Source organism: Pseudophryne corroboree, chromosome 8 (genome assembly GCF_028390025.1).
Source record: "Pseudophryne corroboree isolate aPseCor3 chromosome 8, aPseCor3.hap2, whole genome shotgun sequence".
In the NCBI taxonomy this organism is placed as follows: Eukaryota; Metazoa; Chordata; class Amphibia; order Anura; family Myobatrachidae; genus Pseudophryne; species Pseudophryne corroboree.
Window position 1 is genome coordinate 419425839 of NC_086451.1, and position 20956 is coordinate 419446794.

Consider the following 20956-nt stretch of genomic DNA (forward strand, 5'->3'; position numbering starts at 1 on the left):
TTATTTTTATGAAAAAAACATAAAAACAGCTAAAATCACAGAATTTGGGGGTAATTTTGATCCTACGGTATTATATTTAATCCAAATAATTTTCACAGGGTTTGCCCTGTGTGGTGTAGAGGTACACTCTCCTGTACCGCATATTGTGTTATATAACTCCAGAAAAATAATGGAGAACAAAAATTTGGAGGATAAAATAGGGAAAGATCAAGAACCACTTCCTCCTAGTGCTGAAGCTGCTGCCACTAGTCATGACATAGATGATGAAATGCCATCAACGTCGTCTGCCAAGGCCGATGCCCAATGTGATAGTAGAGGGCATGTAAAATCCAAAAATCCAAAGTTCAGTAAAAAGACGCAAAAAAAGAAATTGAAATGGTCTGAGGAGAAACGTAAACTTGCCAATATGCCATTTACGACATGGAGTAATACTGTGTGAGGAGGGCCTGTCTAGAGCCAGTTTGTGCAAGGAGAGATTGATTGCTTCTTTTTTGGTGGGGGCCCAAACAAACCAGTCATTTCAGCCACAGTCGTGTGGCAGACCCTGTTGCTGAAATGATTGGTTTGTTAAAGTGTGCATGTCCTGTTTATACAACATAAGGGTGGGTGGGAGGGCCCAATGACAATTCCATCTTGCACCTCTTTTTCTTATCACCATGTGCTGTTTGGGGACTATTTTTTTAAAGTGCCATCCTGTCTGACACTTCCATATATGTCCAGTGGTACTGCCATTTAATTCCAGTGATTTTGCAGTATAATTCCAGTGATTAGGACGTATAATTCCAGTGATTTTGCCATTTAATTCCAGTGATATTGCCATTTAATTCCAGTGATTTGTATTTTGCAGTATAATTCCAGTGATTTGGACGTATAATTCCAGTGATTTTGCCATATAATTCCAGTGATTTGGGTGTATAATTCCAGTGATTTTGCCATTTAATTCCAGTGATTTGTATTTTGCAGTATAATTCCAGTGATTTGGACGTATAATTCCAGTGATTTTGCCATATAATTCCAGTGATTTTGCCGTTTAATTCCAGTGATTTGGACGTATAACTCCAGTGATTTGGACGCATAATTCCAGTGATTTTGCAGTATAATGCCAGTGATTTTGCCATTTAATTCCAGTGATTTGGATGTATAATTCCAGTGATTTTGCCATTTAATTCCAGTGATTTGGACGTATAATTCCAGTGATTTTGCCATTTAATTCCAGTGATTTGGACGTATAATTCCAGTGATTTGGACGTATAATTTCAGTGATTTGGATGTATAATTTCAGTGATTTTGCCATTTAATTCCAGTGATTTGGACGTATAATTCCAGTGATTTTGCCATTTAATTCCAGTGATTTGGACGTATAATTCCAGTGATTTTGCCATTTAATTCCAGTGATTTGGACGTATAATTCCAGTGATTTTGCCATTTAATTCCAGTGATTTGGACGTATAATTCCAGTGGGAATTGTGTCGCTTGGCTTAGTCATACAGCTACCTCATTGTACCTCTTCAACGTCTTTGCATGAGGTGCTCTTTGGGGCCTAGTTTTTGAAAAGTGCTATCCTGTCTGACACTGCCGTATGAGTCCAGGGGTACTGCTGTATTAGTCCTGGGGTACTGCCGTAAAAATCCACCAATTGCAGATTTTTTTAAAAATGACAGGGGCATGCAGGAGATGCTGTCAGTGGACCGAACAATTGCGGCCCACTTTCGACATTCAGCCACTGCGTGACACTACTAGATGGGCCAGGTGGTTGTGTCGCTTAGCTTAGTCATACAGCAACCTCTGTGCACCTTTTTTTCTTTGCATCATGTGCTGTTTGGGGCCTTTTTTGTGGATATCTGCCCTCCTGTCTGCCACTGCAGTGCGACTCCTAGATGGGCCAATTGTTTGTGTCGCTTGGCTTAGTCATACAGCTGCCTCATTGTACCTCTTCAACATCTTTGCATGAGGTGCTCTTTGGGACCTAGTTTTTGAAAAGTGCCATCTTGTCTGACACTGCCGTATGAGTCCAGGGGTACTGCTGTATTAGTCCTGGGGTACTGCCGTATAAGTCCACCAATTGCAGAATTTTTGAAAAATGACAGGGGCATGCAGGAGATGCTGTCAGTGGACCGAACAATTGCGGCCCACTTTCGACATTCAGCCACTGCGTGACACTACTAGATGGGCCAGGTGGTTGTGTCGCTTAGCTTAGTCATACAGCAACCTCTGTGCACCTTTTTTTCTTTGCATCATGTGCTGTTTGGGGCCTTTTTTGTGGATATCTGCCCTCCTGTCTGCCACTGCAGTGCGACTCCTAGATGGGCCAATTGTTTGTGTCGCTTGGCTTAGTCATACAGCTACCTCATTGCACCTCTTCTACATCTTTGCATGAGGTGCTGTTTGGGGCCTTTTTTTTGGATATCTGCCCTCCCGTCTGTAGTGATGAGCGGGTTCGGTTCCTCGGAAACCGAACCCCCCCGAACTTCACCCATTTTACACGGGTCCGAGGCATACTCGGATTCTCCCGTATGGCTCAATTAATCCGAGCGCGCCCGAACGTCATCATCCCGCTGTCGGATTCTCGCGAGATTCGGATTCTATATAAGCAGCCGCGCGTCGCCGCCATTTTCACTCGTGCATTGGAAATGTTAGGGAGAGGACATGGCTGGCGTCCCCTCCGTTTATTCATTGTTGAGTTGATGCAAATATTTGTGCTTGCTTATATCATTGTGGGGACTGGGGAGCAGCTTTATATTAATATAGGAGGAGTACAGTGCAGAGTTTTGCTGATCAGTGACCACCAGTTTTATCCGTTCTCTGCCTGAAAAAAACGCTCCTTATCTGTGCTCAGTGTGCTGCATATATCTGTGCTCACACTGCTTAATTGTGGGGACTGGTGAGCAGCTGGATTATATAGGAGGAGTACAGTGCAGAGTTTTGCTGACAGTGACCACCAGTATACGTTGTCTGCCTGAAAAACACTCCATATCTGTGCTCAGTGTGCTGCATATATCTGTGCTCACACTGCTTTATTGTGGGGACTGGGGACCACCAGTATAATATTATATAGGAGGAGTACAGTGCAGAGTTTTGCTGACCAGTGACCACCAGTATACGTTGTCTGCCTGAAAAACACTCCATATCTGTGCTGCATTGTGTAGTATATAGTAGTACAGTGCATAATTTTGCTGACCACCAGTATATAATATATAGGCGTACGGTACAGAAGGCCACTGCTGTACCTACCTCTGTGTCGTCAAGTATACTATCCATCCATACCTGTGGTGCATTTCAGTTTTGCACAGTTTGCTGACCACCAGTATATAATATATAGCATTACGGTACAGAAGGCCACTGCTGTACCTACCTCTGTGTCGTCAAGTATACTATCCATCCATACCTGTGGTGCATTTCAGTTTTGCACAGTTTGCTGACCACCAGTATATAATATATAGCATTACGGTACAGTAGGTCACTGCTGTACCTACCTCTATGTCGTCAAGTATACTATCCATCTACATTCTATACCTGTGGTGCATTTCAGTTGTGCAGTTTGCTGACACAGTGACCACCAGTATATATAGCAGTACGGTACGGAAGGCCACTGCTGTACCTACCTCTGTGTCGTCAAGTATACTATCCATCTACATTCTATACCTGTGGTGCATTTTAGTTTTGCAGTTTGCTGACAGTGACCACCAGTATATATAGCAGTACTGTACGGAAGGCCACTGCTGTACCTACATCTGTGTCATCAAGTATACTATCCATCTACATTCTATACAAAAAGAAAGATTTAACCACCTAAGCGCGCTGTCCATTCAATTCACCCAACATAAACATATATGGGAGTATTCTCACAGTGGTGAGTGAAAGTTCAGTGTCGTTGATGGGGTAATGTTTCTTTTCAAATCCTCTGGCGGGATGTCTCTATCGGGGGAGTTCTTCAGGCAAGGTATGTCCAATCTCCTTGGTTTCTATATATTGAGGTGATGTCAAATTCTCTAGTTGGTCGTCATATAGAGCCCTTCGTGAAGGGTAAGTCCTCAGAGTGTCACGGTTTATATAAAAAATAAATGGATAGAGAGACCATATGGTGTAATACGTTTTGATGGATCATGGAGCACCCTCCATTTACAATATTGTCCCACAACTAATCAGTGTAATACCACACCCTTATTACCAATGGTGACACCCAGGTGATGGTGCCAGAAAACAGTGGGATGGAATCAATTACCAAAGTGAGTGGAAAATGTGCACAGATCTCCTCTCTTCACAATCGTCACAAGTGGTCTCCCTTCTTCAACTATTAACCAAGTGATGGTGCGATAAAACGGTAGAATTGAATCAATTACCAGAATGGGTCATAAATAGGCATAAATCTCCTCTCTTCCCAGTTGTCACGGGCGGTTGCCCTTCAAGTGGATTTATCCCGGTATGTGGTGGATTTATGCAAAAGAGTATAGAAACCACATAGCGTAATATGTTTTTAATCGTCACATACTAAAACAGACATAGGTATAATGATCCGCTTAAGGGATCCTAAATGATAAAACCAAACCAATTACCATAGGTAAAAGTAAAAAACTATTTAAAAAAACTTTGGGGTAGCCTGGATGATAGTAAGATTCACTCAATTACCAGAACAACAGAGTAAGTGGGCTCAAATACTCTGGAGGTGTGAGAGATGGTATGCTCCCAGTCGGCGCTCCGGAATAGCTCCCTGGACTCCTCACCTCGTCTGGTAGCTGGAGAACGTCCTGTCACCGCTGCTGCCCCTCCACCAATGCGTTTCGACTCTCAGTCGTCAGACACTGATCCCTCACAGCTGTCCCCCCTCCCGGTAATGTCACCAGCTGCACAGGGCGGCCTCGCCGTTACACCGAGGTTCTATGAGGAGAGCTACAGCAGTTTGCTGACAGTGACCACCAGTATATATAGCAGTACGGTACGGAAGGCCACTGCTGTACCTACCTCTGTGTCGTCAAGTATACTATCCATCTACATTCTATACCTGTGGTGCATTTTAGTTTTGCAGTTTGCTGACAGTGACCACCAGTATATATAGCAGTACGGTACGGTAGGCCACTGCTGTACCTACCTCTGTGTCGTCAAGTATACTATCCATTCATACCTGTGGTGCATTTCAGTTTTGCGCAGTTTGCTGACCACCAGTATATAATATATAGCATTACGGTACAGTAGGCCACTGCTGTACCTACCTCTGTGTCGTCAAGTATACTATCCATCTACATTCTATACCTGTGGTGCATTTCAGTTGTGCGCAGTATATATAGTAGTAGGCCATTGCTATTGATACTGGCATATAATTCCACACATTAAAAAATGGAGAACAAAAATGTGGAGGTTACAATAGGGATAGATCAAGATCCACTTCCACCTCGTGCTGAAGCTGCTGCCACTAGTCATGGCCGAGACGATGAAATGCCATCAACGTCGTCTGCCAAGGCCGATACCCAATGTCATAGTAGAGAGCATGTAAAATCCAAAAAACAAAAGTTCAGTAAAATGACCCAAAAATCAAAATTGAAAGCGTCTGATGAGAAGCGTAAACTTGCCAATATGCCATTTACGACATGGAGTGGCAAGGAACGGCTGAGGCCCTGGCCTATGTTCATGGCTAGTGGTTCAGATTCACATGAGGATGGAAGCACTCATCCTCTCGCTAGAATAATGAAAAGACTTAAGCTGGCAAAAGCACAGCAAAGAACTGTGCGTTCTTCTAAATCACAAATCCCCAAGGAGAGTCCAATTGTGTCGTCTACTGTCACTTCATATGATTCTCTCACCATTGAAAGAATGGTGGAGGATTATATGAGTGACCGCATCCAAGTAGGCACGTCAGACAGTCCGTACGTATACTGGCAGGAAAAAGAGGCAATTTGGAGGCCCTTGAACAAACTGGCTTTATTCTACCTAATTTGCCCTCCCTCCAGTGTGTACTCCGAAAGAGTGTTTAGTGCAGCCGCTCACCTTGTCAGCAATCGGCGTACGAGGTTACTTCCAGAAAATGTGGAGAAGATGATGTTCATCAGAATGAATTATAATCAATTCCTCCGTGGAGACATTCACCAGCAGCAATTGCCTCCAGAAAGTACACAGGAACCTGAGATGGTGGATTCCAGTGGGGACGAATTAATAATCTGTGAGGAGGGGGATGTACACAGTGAAAGGGGTGAGGAATCGGAGGATGATGATGAGGTGGACATCTTGCCTCTGTAAAGCCAGTTTGTGCAAGGAGAGATTAATTGCTTCTTTTTTTGGTGGGGGCCCAAACCAACCAGTCATTTCAGTCACAGTCGTGTGGCAGACCCTGTCGCTGAAATGATGGGTTCGTTAAAGTGTGAATTTCCTGTTTATACAACATAAGGGTGGGTGGGAGGGCCCAAGGACAATTCCATCTTGCACCTCTTTTTTCTTTCATTTTTCTTTGCATCATGTGCTGTTTGGGGACAATTTTTTAGAAGTGCCATCCCGCCTGACACTGCAGTGCCACTCCTAGATGGGCCAGGTGTTTGTGTCGGCCACTTGTGTCGCTTAGCTTAGTCACACAACGACCTTGGTGCGCCTCTTTTTTTCTTTGCATCATGTGCTGTTTGGGGACAATTTTTTTGAAGTGCCATCCTGTCTGACACTGCAGTGCCACTCCTAGATGGGCCAGGTGTTTGTGTCGGCCACTTGGGTCGCTTAGCTTAGTCACACAGCTACCTCATTGCGCCTCTTTTTTTCTTTGCATCATGTGCTGTTTGGGGACTATTTTTTTGAAGTGCCATCCTGCCTGACACTGCAGTGCCACTCCTAGATGGGCCAGGTGTTTGTGTTGGCCACTTGTGTCGCTTAGCTTAGTCACACAGCGACCTTGGTGCGCCTCTTTTTTTCTTTGCATCATGTGCTGTTTGGGGACTATTTTTTTGAAGTGCCATCCTGCCTGACACTGCAGTGCCACTCCTAGATGGGCCAGGTGTTTGTGTCGGCCACTTGTGTCGCTTAGCTTAGCCATCTAGCGACCTCGGTGCAAATTTTAGGACTAAAAATAATATTGTGAGGTTTGAGGTGTTCAGAATAGACTGGAAATGAGTGGAAATTATGGTTATTGAGGTTAATAATACTATGGGATCAAAATGACCCCCAAATTCTATGATTTAAGCTGTTTTTGAGGGTTTTTTGTAAAAAAAAAACACCTGAATCCAAAACACACCCGAATCCGTCAAAAAATTTTCGGTGAGGTTTTGCCAAAACGCGTCTGAATCCAAAACACGGCCGCGGAACCGAATCCAAAACCAAAACACAAAACCCGAAAAATGTCCGGTGCACATCACTACCCGTCTGCCACTGCAGTGCCACTCCTAGATGGGCCAATTGTTTGTGTCGCTTGGCTTAGTCATACAGCTACCTCATTGCACCTCTTCTACATCTTTGCATGAGGTGCTGTTTGGGGCCTAGTTTTTGAAAAGTGCCATCCTGTCTGACACTGCAGTGCCACTCCTAGATGGGCCAGGTGTGTGTGCCGCACACTTGTGTCACCTGGCTTAGACATACAGCAGCCTCGGTGCACCTCGTTTTCTTCTTTGCATCATGTGCTGTTTGTGGCCTTTTTTTTATATCCGCCCTCCTGTCTGACACTGCAGTGCCACTCCTAGATAGGCCAGGTGTTTGTGCCGCACATTTGTGTTGTTTAGCTTAGTCATACAGCCACCTCGGTGCAACCTTTTGGCCTAAAAACAATATTGTGAGGTGTGAGGTGTTCAGAATAGACTGGAAATGAGTGGAAATGAATGTTATTGAGGTTAATAATACCGTAGGATCAAAATTACCCCCAAATTCTGTGATTTTAGTCGGTTTTTATGTTTTTTTTCAAAAATCATCCAAAACCAAAACACGAAAGGGTGGTTTTGGCAAAACCAAGCCAAAATCAAAACACGAAAGTGGAATTAGAACCAAAACGAAAACACAAAACATGAAAAGTGCCCGCCGCACATCTCTAGAAGATAGACCCACAAACAAACAACAACAACTACTGTAAAGACATCTTGCAAAGTATAACAAAGGAGGAAACCCAGTATTTGGCAATGTCCATGGGTTCCAGATGTCAGGCAATCATTGTCTGCAAAAGATTGTCAACAAAGTATTAAAAATGAACATTTTATTTATGATTAAGTTAATTTGTACTACAGGTTGAGTATCCCATATCCAAATATTCCGAAATACGGAATATTCCGAAATACGGACTTTTTTGAGTGAAAGTGAGATAGTGAAACCTTTGTTTTCTGATGGCTCAATGTACACAAACTTTGTTTTAAACACAAAGTTATTAAGAATATTGTATTAAATGACCTTCAGGCTGTGTGTATAAGGTGTATATGAAACATACACGAATTGTGTGAATGTACACACACTTTGTTTAATGCACAAAGTTATAAAAAATATTGGCTAAAATGACCTTCAGGCTGTGTGTATAAAGTGTATATGAAACATAAATGCATTCTGTGCTTAGATTTAGGTCCCATCACCATGATATCTCATTATGGTATCTAATTATTCCAAAATACGGAAAAATCCAATATCCAAAATACCTCTGGTCCCAAGCATTTTGGATAAGGGATACTCAACCTGTATTACATTTGAGCTCCTGAAAATATGGACGGGATACGGTCATTAGGTCGACACCACTTAGGTCGACAGTCATTCGGTCAACCACTATTGGTCGACATGCAGTAGGCGGACAGGGTCGTTAGGTCGACATGTACTAGGTCGACAGTTCAAAAGGTCGACATATTTTTTTTTAAACAAATACAATTTTTGGACTCTTTCATACTTTTTCGTTCCACGTGGACTACGATTGGGAACGGTAACCTGTGCCAAGCGCAGCGGTAGCAGAGTGAGGCACCTTGCCCGAAGCATGTCGAGCAGAGTGAGCCATGCGAGGAGACACAGTGCACTAATTGGGGTTCCCGGTCACATTACGAAGAAAACGACACCAAAAATAGTAAAAAAAACTCATGCCGACCTATTGACCCATCGACCTAATGACCATGTCGACCTAGTGACCCTGTCCACCTTATGCATGTCGACCAATAGTGGTCAACCTAATGACTGTCGACCTAAGTTGTGTCGACCCAATGACCCATACCCATGTGGACTGTGTATAATGGTTGCAATTCCTAAACGTTTGAAACGATATTTTGTTCATCCTCTTGAATTAATGTTGAAAGTCTGTCCTACATTTCCATTGTTTACTTTCCATTCCATTGTGTTGGCGTACAGCAGGGGTGGGGAATCTTTTTTCTACCAAGGGCCATTTGGATATTTATAAAATCCTTCGGGGCCATACAAAAATTAACAACTTAAAAATAAGCCTGCCCCCAGTCAGTTGTTATGCCCCAGTAGATATTAGTGATGTGCACCGGACATTTTTCGGGTTTTGTGTTTTGGTTTTGGATTCGGTTCCGCGGCCGTGTTTTGGATTCGGACGCGTTTTGGCAAAACCTCACCGAAATTTTTTTGTCGGATTCGGGTGTGTTTTGGATTCAGGTGTTTTTTTACAAAAAACCCTAAAAAACAGCTTAAATCATAGAATTTGGGGGTCATTTTGATCCCATAGTTTTATTAACCTCAATAACCATAATTTCCACTCATTTCCAGTCTATCCTGAACACCTCACACCTCACAATATAATTTTTAGTTCTAAAATTTGCACCGAGGTCGCTGGATGGCTAAGCTAAGCGACACAAGTGGCCGACACAAACACCTGGCCCATCTAGGAGTGGCACTGCAGTGTCAGGCAGGATGGCACTTCAAAAAAATAGTCCCCAAACAGCACATGATGCAAAGAAAAAAAGAGGCGCACCAAGGTCGCTGTGTGACTAAGCTAAGCGACACAAGTGGCCGACACAAATACCTGGCCCATCTAGGAGTGGCACTGCAGTGTCAGGCAGGATGGCACTTCAAAAAAATTGTTCCCAAACAGCACATGATGCAAAGAAAAAAAAAGAGGCGCACCAAGGTCACTGTGTGACTAAGCTAAGCGACACAAGTGGCCGACATAAACACCTGGCCCATCTAGGAGTGGCACTGCAGTGTCAGGCAGGATGGCACTTCAAAAAAATAGTCCCCAAACAGCACATGATGCAAAGAAAAATGAAAGAAAAAAGAGGTGCAAGATGGAATTGTCCTTGGGCCCTCCCACCCACCCTTATGTTGTATAAACAGGACATGCACACTTTAACGAACCCATCATTTCAGCGACAAGGTCTACCACACGACTGTGACTGAAATGACTGGTTGGTTTGGGCCCCCACCAAAAAAAGAAGCAATCAATCTCTCCTTGCACAAACTGGCTCTACAGAGGCAAGATGTCCACCTCATCATCATCCTCCGATTCCTCACCCCTTTCACTGTGTACATCCCCCTCCTCACAGATTATTAATTCGTCCCCACTGGAATCCACCATCTCAGGTCCCTGTGTACTTTCTGGAGGCAATTGCTGCTGGTGAATGTCTCCACGGAGGAATTGATTATAATTCATTTTGATGAACATCATCTTCTCCACATTTTCTGGAAGTAACTTCGTACGCCGATTGCTGACAAGGTGAGCAGCTGCACTAAACACTCTTTCGGAGTACACACTGGAGGGAGGGCAACTTAGGTAGAATAAAGCCAGTTTGTGCAAGGGCCTCCAAATTGCCTCTTTTTCCTGCCAGTATACGTACGGACTGTCTGACGTGCCTACTTGGATGCGGTCACTCATATAATCCTCCACCATTCTTTCAATGGTGAGAGAATCATATGAAGTGACAGTAGACGACATGTCAGTAATCGTTGGCAGGTCCTTCAGTCCGGACCAGATGTCAGCACTCGCTCCAGACTGCCCTGCATCACCGCCAGCGGGTGGGCTCGGAATTCTTAGCCTTTTCCTCGCACCCCCAGTTGCGGGAGAATGTGAAGGAGGAGATGTTGACGGGTCACGTTCCGCTTGACTTGACAATTTTCTCACCAGCAGGTCTTTGAACCTCTGCAGACTTGTGTCTGCCGGAAAGAGAGATACAACGTAGGTTTTAAATCTAGGATCGAGCACGGTGGCCAAAATGTAGTGCTCTGATTTCAACAGATTGACCACCCGTGAATCCTGGTTAAGCGAATTAAGGGCTCCATCCACAAGTCCCACATGCCTAGCAGAATCGCTCTGTTTTAGCTCCTCCTTCAATGTCTCCAGCTTCTTCTGCAAAAGCCTGATGAGGGGAATGACCTGACTCAGGCTGGCAGTGTCTGAACTGACTTCACGTGTGGCAAGTTCAAAGGGTTGCAGAACCTTGCACAACGTTGAAATCATTCTCCACTGCGCTTGAGTCAGGTGCATTCCCCCTCCTTTGCCTATATCGTGGGCAGATGTATAGGCTTGAATGGCCTTTTGCTGCTCCTCCATCCTCTGAAGCATATAGTTTCAGTCTTCTGTACGCGGTGGCTGAATGCCGAAAGTGGCCCGCAATTCTTCGGGCCACCGACAGCATCTCTTGCACGCCCCTGTCGTTTTTTAAATAATTCTGCACCACCAAATTCAATGTATGTGCAAAACATGGGACGTGCTGGAATTTGCCCAGATGTAATGCACGCACAATATTGCTGGCGTTGTCCAATGTCACAAATCCCCAGGAGAGTCCAATTGGGGTAAGCCATTCTGCGATGATCTTCCTCAGTTTCCGTAAGAGGTTGTCAGCTGTGTGCCTCTTCTGGAAAGCGGTGATACAAAGCATAGCCTGCCTAGGAACGAGTTGGCGTTTGCGAGATGCTGCTACTGGTGCCGCCGCTGCTGTTCTTGCTGCGGGAGGCAATACATCTACCCAGTGGGCTGTCACAGTCATATAGTCCTGAGTCTGCCCTGCTCCACTTGTCCACATGTCCGTGGTTAAGTGGACATTGCGTACAACTGCATTTTTTAGAACACTGGTGACTCTTTTTCTGAGGTCTGTGTACATTTTCGGTATCGCCTGCCTAGAGAAATGGAACCTAGATGGTATTTGGTACCGGGGACACAGTACCTCAATCAAGTCTCTAGTTGGCTCTGAATTAACGGTGGATACCGGAACCACGTTTCTCACCGCCCAGGCTGCCAAGGCCTGAGTTATCTGCTTTGCAGCAGGATGACTGCTGTGATATTTCATCTTCCTCGCAAAGGACTGTTGGACAGTCAATTGCTTACTGGAAGTAGTACAAGTGGTCTTCCGACTTCCCCTCTGGGATGACGATCGACTCCCAGCAGCTACAACAGCAGCGCCAGCAGCAGTAGGCGTTACACTCAAGGATGCATCGGAGGAATCCCAGGCAGGAGAGGACTCGTCAGACTTGCCAGTGACATGGCCTGCAGGACTATTGGCTTTCCTGGGTAAGGAGGAAATTGACACTGAGGGAGTTGGTGGTGTGGTTTGTAGGAGCTTGGTTACAAGAGGAAGGGATTTAGTGGTCAGTGGACTGGTTCCGCTGTCACCCAAAGTTTTTGAACTTGTCACTGACTTATGATGAATGCGCTGCAGGTGACGTATAATGGAGGATGTTCCGAGGTGGTTAACGTCCTTACCCCTACTTATTACAGCTTGACAAAGGCAACACACGGCTTGACACCTGTTGTCCGCATTTGTGTTGAAATAATTCCACACCGAAGAGCTGATTTTTTTTGTATTTTGACCAGGCATGTCAATGGCCATATTCGTCCCACGGACAACAGGTGTCTCCCCGGGTGCCTGACTTAAACAAACCACCTCACCATCAGAATCCTCCTTGTCAATTTCCTCCCCAGCGCCAGCAACACCCATATCCTCATCCTGGTGTACTTCAACAGTGACATCTTCAATTTGACTATCAGGAACTGGACTGCGGGTGCTCCTTCCAGCACTTGCAGGGGGCGTGCAAATGGTGGAAGGCGCAAGCTCTTCCCGTCCAGTGTTGGGAAGGTCAGGCATCGCAACCGACACAATTGGACTCTCCTTGGGGATTTGTGATTTAGAAGAACGCACAGTTCTTTGCTGTGCTTTTGCCAGCTTAAGTCTTTTCATTTTTCTAGCGAGAGGATGAGTGCTTCCATCCTCATGTGAAGCTGAACCACTAGCCATGAACATAGGCCAGGGCCTCGGCCGTTCCTTGCCACTCCATGTCGTAAATGGCATATTGGCAAGTTTACGCTTCTCCTCAGACGCTTTTAATTTTGATTTTTGGGTCATTTTACTGAACTTTTGTTTTTTGGATTTTACATGCTCTCTACTATGACATTGGGCATCGGCCTTGGCAGACGACGTTGATGGCATTTCATCGTCTCGGCCATGACTAGTGGCAGCAGCTTCAGCACGAGGTGGAAGTGGATCTTGATCTTTCCCTATTTTAACCTCCACATTTTTGTTCTCCATTTTTTAATGTGTGGAATTATATGCCAGTAACTATCAATAGCAATGGCCTACTACTATATATACTGCGCACAACTGAAATGCACCACAGGTATGGATGGATAGTATACTTGACGACACAGAGGTAGGTAGAGCAGTGGCCTTCCGTACCGTACTGCTATATATACTGGTGGTCACTGTCAGCAATCTGCAAAACTAAAATGCACCACAGGTATAGAAGGTAGATGGATAGTATACTTAATGACGACACAGAGGTAGGTACAGCAGTGGCCTTCCGTACCGTACTGCTATATATAGTATACTGGTGGTCACTGTGTCAGCAAACTGCAAAACTAAAATGCACCACAGGTATAGAATGTAGATGGATAGTATACTTAATGACGACACAGAGATAGGTACAGTAGTGGCCTTCCGTACCGTACTGCTATATATAGTATACTGGTGGTCACTGTGTCAGCAAACTGCAAAACTAAAATGCAACACAGGTATAGAATGTAGATGGATAGTATACTTAATGACGACACAGAGGTAGGTACAGCAGTGGCCTTCCGTACTGCTATATATAGTATACTGGTGGTCACTGTGTCAGCAAACTGCAAAACTAAAATGCACCACAGGTATAGAATGTAGATGGATAGTATTCTTAATGACGACACAGAGGTAGGTACAGCAGTGGCCTTCCGTACCGTACTGCTATATATAGTATACTGGTGGTCACTGTGTCAGCAAACTGCACAACTGAAATGCACCACAGGTATAGAATCTAGATGGATAGTATACTTAATGACGACACAGAGGTAGGTACAGCAGTGGCCTTCCGTACCGTACTGCTATATATAGTATACTGGTGGTCACTGTGTCAGCAAACTGCAAAACTAAAGTGCACCACAGGTATAGAATGTAGATGGATAGTATACTTAATGACGACACAGAGGTAGGTACAGCAGTGGCCTTCCGTACCGTACTGCTATATATAGTATACTGGTGGTCACTGTGTCAGCAAACTGCAAAACTAAAATGCACCACAGGTATAAAATGTAGATGGATAGTATACTTAATGACGACACAGAGGTAGGTACAGCAGTGGCCTTCCGTACCGTACTGCTATATATAGTATACTGGTGGTCACTGTGTCAGCAAACTGCAAAACAAAAATGCACCACAGGTATAGAATGTAGATGGATAGTATACTTAATGACGACACAGAGGTAGGTACAGCAGTGGCCTTCCGTACCGTACTGCTATATATAGTATACTGGTGGTCACTGTGTCAGCAAACTGCAAAACTAAAATGCACCACAGGTATAGAATGTAGATGGATAGTATACTTAATGACGACACAGAGGTAGGTACAGCAATGGCCTTCCGTACCGTACTGCTATATATAGTATACTGGTGGTCACTGTGTCAGCAAACTGCAAAACTAAAATGCACCACAGGTATAGAATGTAGATGGATAGTATACTTAATGACGACACAGAGGTAGGTACAGCAGTGGCCTTCCGTACCGTACTGCTATATATACTGGTGGTCACTGTGTCAGCAAACTGCACAACTGAAATGCACCACAGGTATAGAATCTAGATGGATAGTATACTTAATGACGACACAGAGGTAGGTACAGCAGTGGCCTACTGTACCGTAATGCTATATATTATATACTGGTGGTCACTGGTCAGCAAAACTCTGCACTGTACTCCTCCTATATAATATTATAATGGTGGTCCCCAGTCCCCACAATAAAGCAGCACACTGAGCACAGATATGGAGTGTTTTTCAGGCAGACAACGTATACTGGTGGTCACTGTCAGCAAAACTCTGCACTGTACTCCTGCTATATAATACAGCTGCTCCCCAGTCCCCACAATTAAGCAGTGTGAGCACAGATATATGCAGCACACTGAGCACAGATATGGAGCATTTTTTTCAGGCAGAGAACGGATAAAACTGGTGGTCACTGATCAGCAAAACTCTGCACTGTACTCCTCCTATATACAGCTGCTCCCCAGTCCTCCCCACAATTAAGCAATAGTGCACAATCAAGTTCAACAATAACAGAGAGGACGCCAGCCACGTCCTCTCCCTAACATTTCCAATGCACGAGTGAAAAAAGGCGGCGACGCGCGGCTGCTTATATAGAATCCGAATCTCGCGAGAATCCAACAGCGGGATGGTGACGTTCGGGTGCGCTCAGGTTACCTGAGCCATACGGGAGAATCCGAGTATGCCTCGGACCCGTGTAAAATGGGTGAAGTTCGGGGGGGTTCGGTTTCCGAGAAACCGAACCCGCTCATCACTAGTAGATATACCCCCAGTCACTTGTTATACCCCATTAGATATGCCCCCAGTCAGTTGTTATGCCCCCTAGTAGCGCCGCTTACACACACACATTAAAAAAAACCACAATACTCACCATCCCCGCTCCTGTTTCCGGACCGCTGCCCACCGTCTGGCCGCCCGCTCCTCGGAACTATGGGAGACACATAATGACATCTCTCCCATAGCCCCGCACAGCCGCACATGTACACTGCCTGAGCTGGAAGCCGGAGTTCAGGAGTGAGCTCCTGCCTCCGGCTGTTGCTGAGAAGGAGCCGGGCGCCCACTGGTAACAAAATCTCAGCGGGCGTCCGGCATCACCCTCGGTTAGGTGAGCCTGGCCGGGCCTGATCAAGTGGCTTTGTGAGCCTAATACCGTTTAAGGGCCTGAGGTTCCTCACCCCTGGCGTACAGAGTGGTATCACAATATGACTATTGATATTGTAAATATTCACATTTTGAGTACATCCCGCAGAAACTATTAGTTTGTTTGAATGTGACGTTTACACAAATGATATTCAACTTTATTTGTAGATGTTTTCTTGCATTAGACGAGTACCGTGGCTGACATTGAAGTCAGTGTGAAGAGAAGCTGGAGCCACGTCAAGGGTCTCATTTTTAGGGTTTGGTTACGATGTGGTAGAGCAGTATCTGGAGAAGAGAATGTACAACAGAAATTGGTGAGAGAAGTTTTTGCAAAAGGTGGAAAGTTCTTGAAAATTAATAGAGTTAGGGTATGTACACACGGTGAGATCCTTGCTATGCCCGATTTTTACTTGCGATTTCCCTTGAACTCCCTGGAGCCCAGATAGCACAGATTTTGACTAACTTTTCTTGAGATATGGACTATGTGTGCTTACGATTTTGGCTTATGTGAGAATTTGGCTTATGTGAGATGTCATTGACATGTGAGATGAACTAGATAGTACACCGATCTAGCAAGGATTGACTTGCCTGCACAATCTGTCTTTTCTTGCGATGCCGACCTGGCGGGACCGCGCATCGGGATCGAATCGGGATCGCAAGGTGAACCTGCGGCCCTCCAGAAGGTGAGGAAATTGCAGCCACCAGAGGAGTGAAATCCTGGCCTTTGGCGACAGATGTATTCTCTGGTGCATGTATAGATGGGATCCCGACCACTTGTCCAGGAGATCCAGTTGGAAGGACAGAGCGTGAAACCTCCCGTACTACAGAGCCTCGTAAGAGGCCACCATCTTCCCCAAAAGGCGGATGCACTGATGAACTGACACCCAGGCTGGCTTCAGGATATCCCGGACCATCGTTTGAATCACCAATGCCTTTTCCTCTGGGAGAAACACCCTCTGCACCTCCGTGTCGAGGATCATTCCCAGAAAGGACAACCTCCCGGTTGGTTCCAAATGTGATTTTGGAAGATTCAGGATCCAACCATGTTCAATGAGTAGCTGGGTCGTGAGTGCTATGTACCGTAACAGCTTCTCCTTGGACGATGCCTTTATCAGCAGATGTCCAGATACGAAATTATGCTCACCCCCTGTCTGCGGAGGAGAATCATCTTTTCCGCCATCACATTGGTGAATACCCTCGGTGCTGTGAAGAGGCTGAATGGGAGGGCCTGAAACTGAAAGTGACAGTCCAACAGTGCAAACCAAAGATAAGCTTGATGCGGCAGCCAAATCAGAATGTGGAGGTACGCATCCTTGATATCCAGGGATACTAGGAATTCCCCCTCCTCCAGACCTGATATCACTGCCCTTAGAGACTCCATTTTGAACTTGAACTCCCTCAGAAAGGGGTTTAGTGATTTTAAGTTCAGAATGGGCCCCCTTTTCATGGTACTGGTTTCGGTACCATGAAAAGGTTCGAATAGTAACCTTTGTTTTGCATATGAGGTGGTACTGGCACAATGACCTGTGCCTCTACCAACTTCTGGACGGCTTCTTGCAGTACAGTCCTGTCTGCCAACAAAGTTGGCAAGCCTGATCTGAAAAATCGGTGAGGAGGGAGATATTGAAATTCCAGCCTGTACCCCTGGGACACAATATCTTGCACCCAGGGGTCCAGGCCGGAGGACACCCAGACATGACTGAAATGTCTGAGTCTCGCTCCCACCGGCCCCACCTCCGGGGCATGCAGTCCACTGTCATGCGGAGGACTTTGGTGTACCTGACGCAGGTTTCTGTTCCTGGGAACTTGCAGCCGCAGGTTTCTTGGACTTGGGCCGACCTCCCCGAAAGAAGGTGTTGGACGGCTTGGCTTTTCTGGGCTTGGTAGACCGAAAGGGCTGTGATGTAACTGAAGAAAAGGGTTTCTACGGAGCAGGTGTAGCTGAGGGAAGAAAGGGTGAGTTACCAGCCGTAGCCGTGGAGATCCACGCATCTAACGCTTCCCCAAAGAGAGCCTGACCTGTGTAGTGTAGGGCCTCCACACTTCTCTTGGATTCCGCGTTGGCAGACCACTGGCACAACCACAGTCCTCGACGAGCTGATACTGACATGGAGGAAATCCTGCAGCCATGGAACCCAGGTCTTTCATGGATTCTACCAGAAATCCTGCCGATTCCTGAATGTTACGTAAAAACAATTCAACATCACATTTTTCCATAGTATCCAAGTCCTCAAGTAACGTGCCTGACCACTTTACTATAGCTTTGGCAATCCAAGCACTGGCAATGGTGGGACGTAGTATTGCCCCAGAAGCCGTGTACATGGATTTGAGCGTATTATCAATTTTACGATCAGCCGGTCCCTTTCAAGGCGGTAGATCCTGGAACAGGTAAAACCACCTTTTTTGAGAGTCTGGACACTGACGCATTAACAATAGGCGAGTTTTCAAATTTTTTCCTATCCTCTACCGGGAAAGGAAACATTACCAGAACCCTTTTGGGTATCTGGAGTATTTGATCCGGGTTTTCCCAAGCCTTTCCAAATATAGCATTTAATTCCTTTGACGCAGGGAAGGTTAGCAAGGCTTTCTTATTTTCTTATTTTCACTGTAGAGATGTGCACCGGAAATTTTTCGGGTTTTGTGTTTTGGTTTTAGATTCGGTTCCGCGACCGTGTTTTGGATTCGGACGCGTTTTGGCAAATCCTTCCTGAAAATTTTTTGTCGGATTCGGGTGTGTTTTGGATTCGGGTGGGTTTTTTTACAAAAACCCCTCAAAAACAGCTTAAATCATAGAATTTGGGGGTCATTTTGATCCCATAGTATTATTAACCTCAATAACCATAATTTCCACTCATTTCCAGTTTATTCTGAACACCTCACACCTCACAATATTATTTTTAGTCCTAAAATTTGCACCGAGGTCGCTGGATGACTAAACTAAGCGACCCAAGTGGCCGACACAAACACCTGGCCCATCTAGGAGTGGCACTGCAGTGTCAGACAGGAGGGCAGATTTAAAAAATAGTCCCCAAACAGCACATGATGCAAAGAAAAAAGAGGTGCAATGAGGTAGCTGTGTGACTAAGCTAAGCGACCCAATTGGCCGACACAAACACCTGGCCCATCTAGGAGTGGCATTGCAGTGTCAGACAGGATGGCAGATTAAAAAAATAGTCCCCAAACAGCACATGATGCAAAGAAAAAAAGAGGTGCACCAAGGTCGCTGTGTGACTAAGCTAAGCGACCCAAGTGGCCGACACAAACACCCGGCCCATCTAGAAGTGGCACTGCAGTGTCAGACAGGATGGCAGATTAAAAAAATTGTCCCCAAACAGCACATGATGCAAAGATAAATGAAAGAAAAAAAGAGGTGCAAGATGGAATTGTCCTTGGGCCTTCCCACCCACCCTTATGTTGTATAAACAGGACATGCACACTTTAACAAACCCATCATTTCAGCAACAGGGTCTGCCACACGACTGTGACTGAAATGACTGGTTGGTTTGGGCCCCCACCAAAAAAGAAGCAATCAATCTCTCCTTGCACAAACTGGCTCTACAGAGGCAAGATGTCCACCTCCTCCTCATCATCCGATTCCTCACCCCTTTCACTGTGTACATCCTCCTCCTCACAGATTATGAATTCGTCCCCACTGGAATCCACCATCTCAGGTCCCTGTGTACTTTCTGGAGGCAATTGCTGCTGGTCAATGTCTCCACGGAGGAATTGATTATAATTCATTTTGATGAACATCATCTTCTCCACATTTTGTGGATGTAACCTCGTACGCCGATTGCTGACAAGGTGACCGGCTGCACTAAATACTCTTTCGGAGTACACACTGGAGGGAGGGCAACTTAGGTAGAATAAAGCCAGTTTGTGCAAGGGCCTCCAAATTGCCTCTTTTTCCTGCCAGTATACATACGGACTGTCTGACATGCCTACTTGGATGCGGTCACTCATATAATCCTCCACCATTCTTTCAATGGTGACAGAATCATATGCAGTGACAGTAGACGACATGTCAGTAATCGTTGGCAGGTCCTTCAGTCCGGACTAGATGTTAGCACTCGCTCCAGACTGCCCTGAATCACCGCCAGCAGGTGGGCTCGGAATTCTTAGCCTTTTCCCCGCAGCCCCAGTTGCGGGAGAATGTGAAGGAGGAGCTGTTGACGGGTCACGTTCCGCTTGACTTGACAATTTTCTCACCAGCAGGTCTTTGAACCTCTGCAGACTTGTGTCTGCCGGAAAGAGAGATACAACGTAGGTTTTAAATCTAGGATCGAGCACGGTGGCCAAAATGTAGTGCTCTGATTTCAACAGATTGACCACCCCTGAATCCTCGTTAAGCTAATTAAGGGCTCCATCCACAAGTCCCACATGCCTAGCGGAATTGCTCCATTTTAGCTCCTCCTTCAGTCTCTTCAGCTTCTTCTGCAATAGCCTGATGAGGGGAATGACCTGACTCAGGCTGGCAGTGTCTGAACTGACTTCACGTGTGGCAAGTTCAAAGGGTTGCAGAACCTTGCACAACGTTGAAATCATTCTCCACTGCGCTTGAGTCAGGTGCATTCCCCCTCCTTTGCCTATATCGTAGGTAGCTGTATAGGCTTGAATGGCCTTTTTCTGCTCCTCCATCCTCTGAAGCATATAGAGGGTTGAATTCCACCTCGTTACCACCTCTTGCTTCAGATGATGGCGGGGCAGGTTCAGGAATGTTTGCTGGTGCTCCAGTCTTCGGCACGCGGTGGCTGAATGCCGAAAGTGGCCCGCAATTCTTCGGGCCACCGACAGCATCTCTTGCACGCCCCTGTCATTTTTTAAATAATTCTGCACCACCAAATTCAATGTATGTGCAGAACATGGGACGTGCTGGA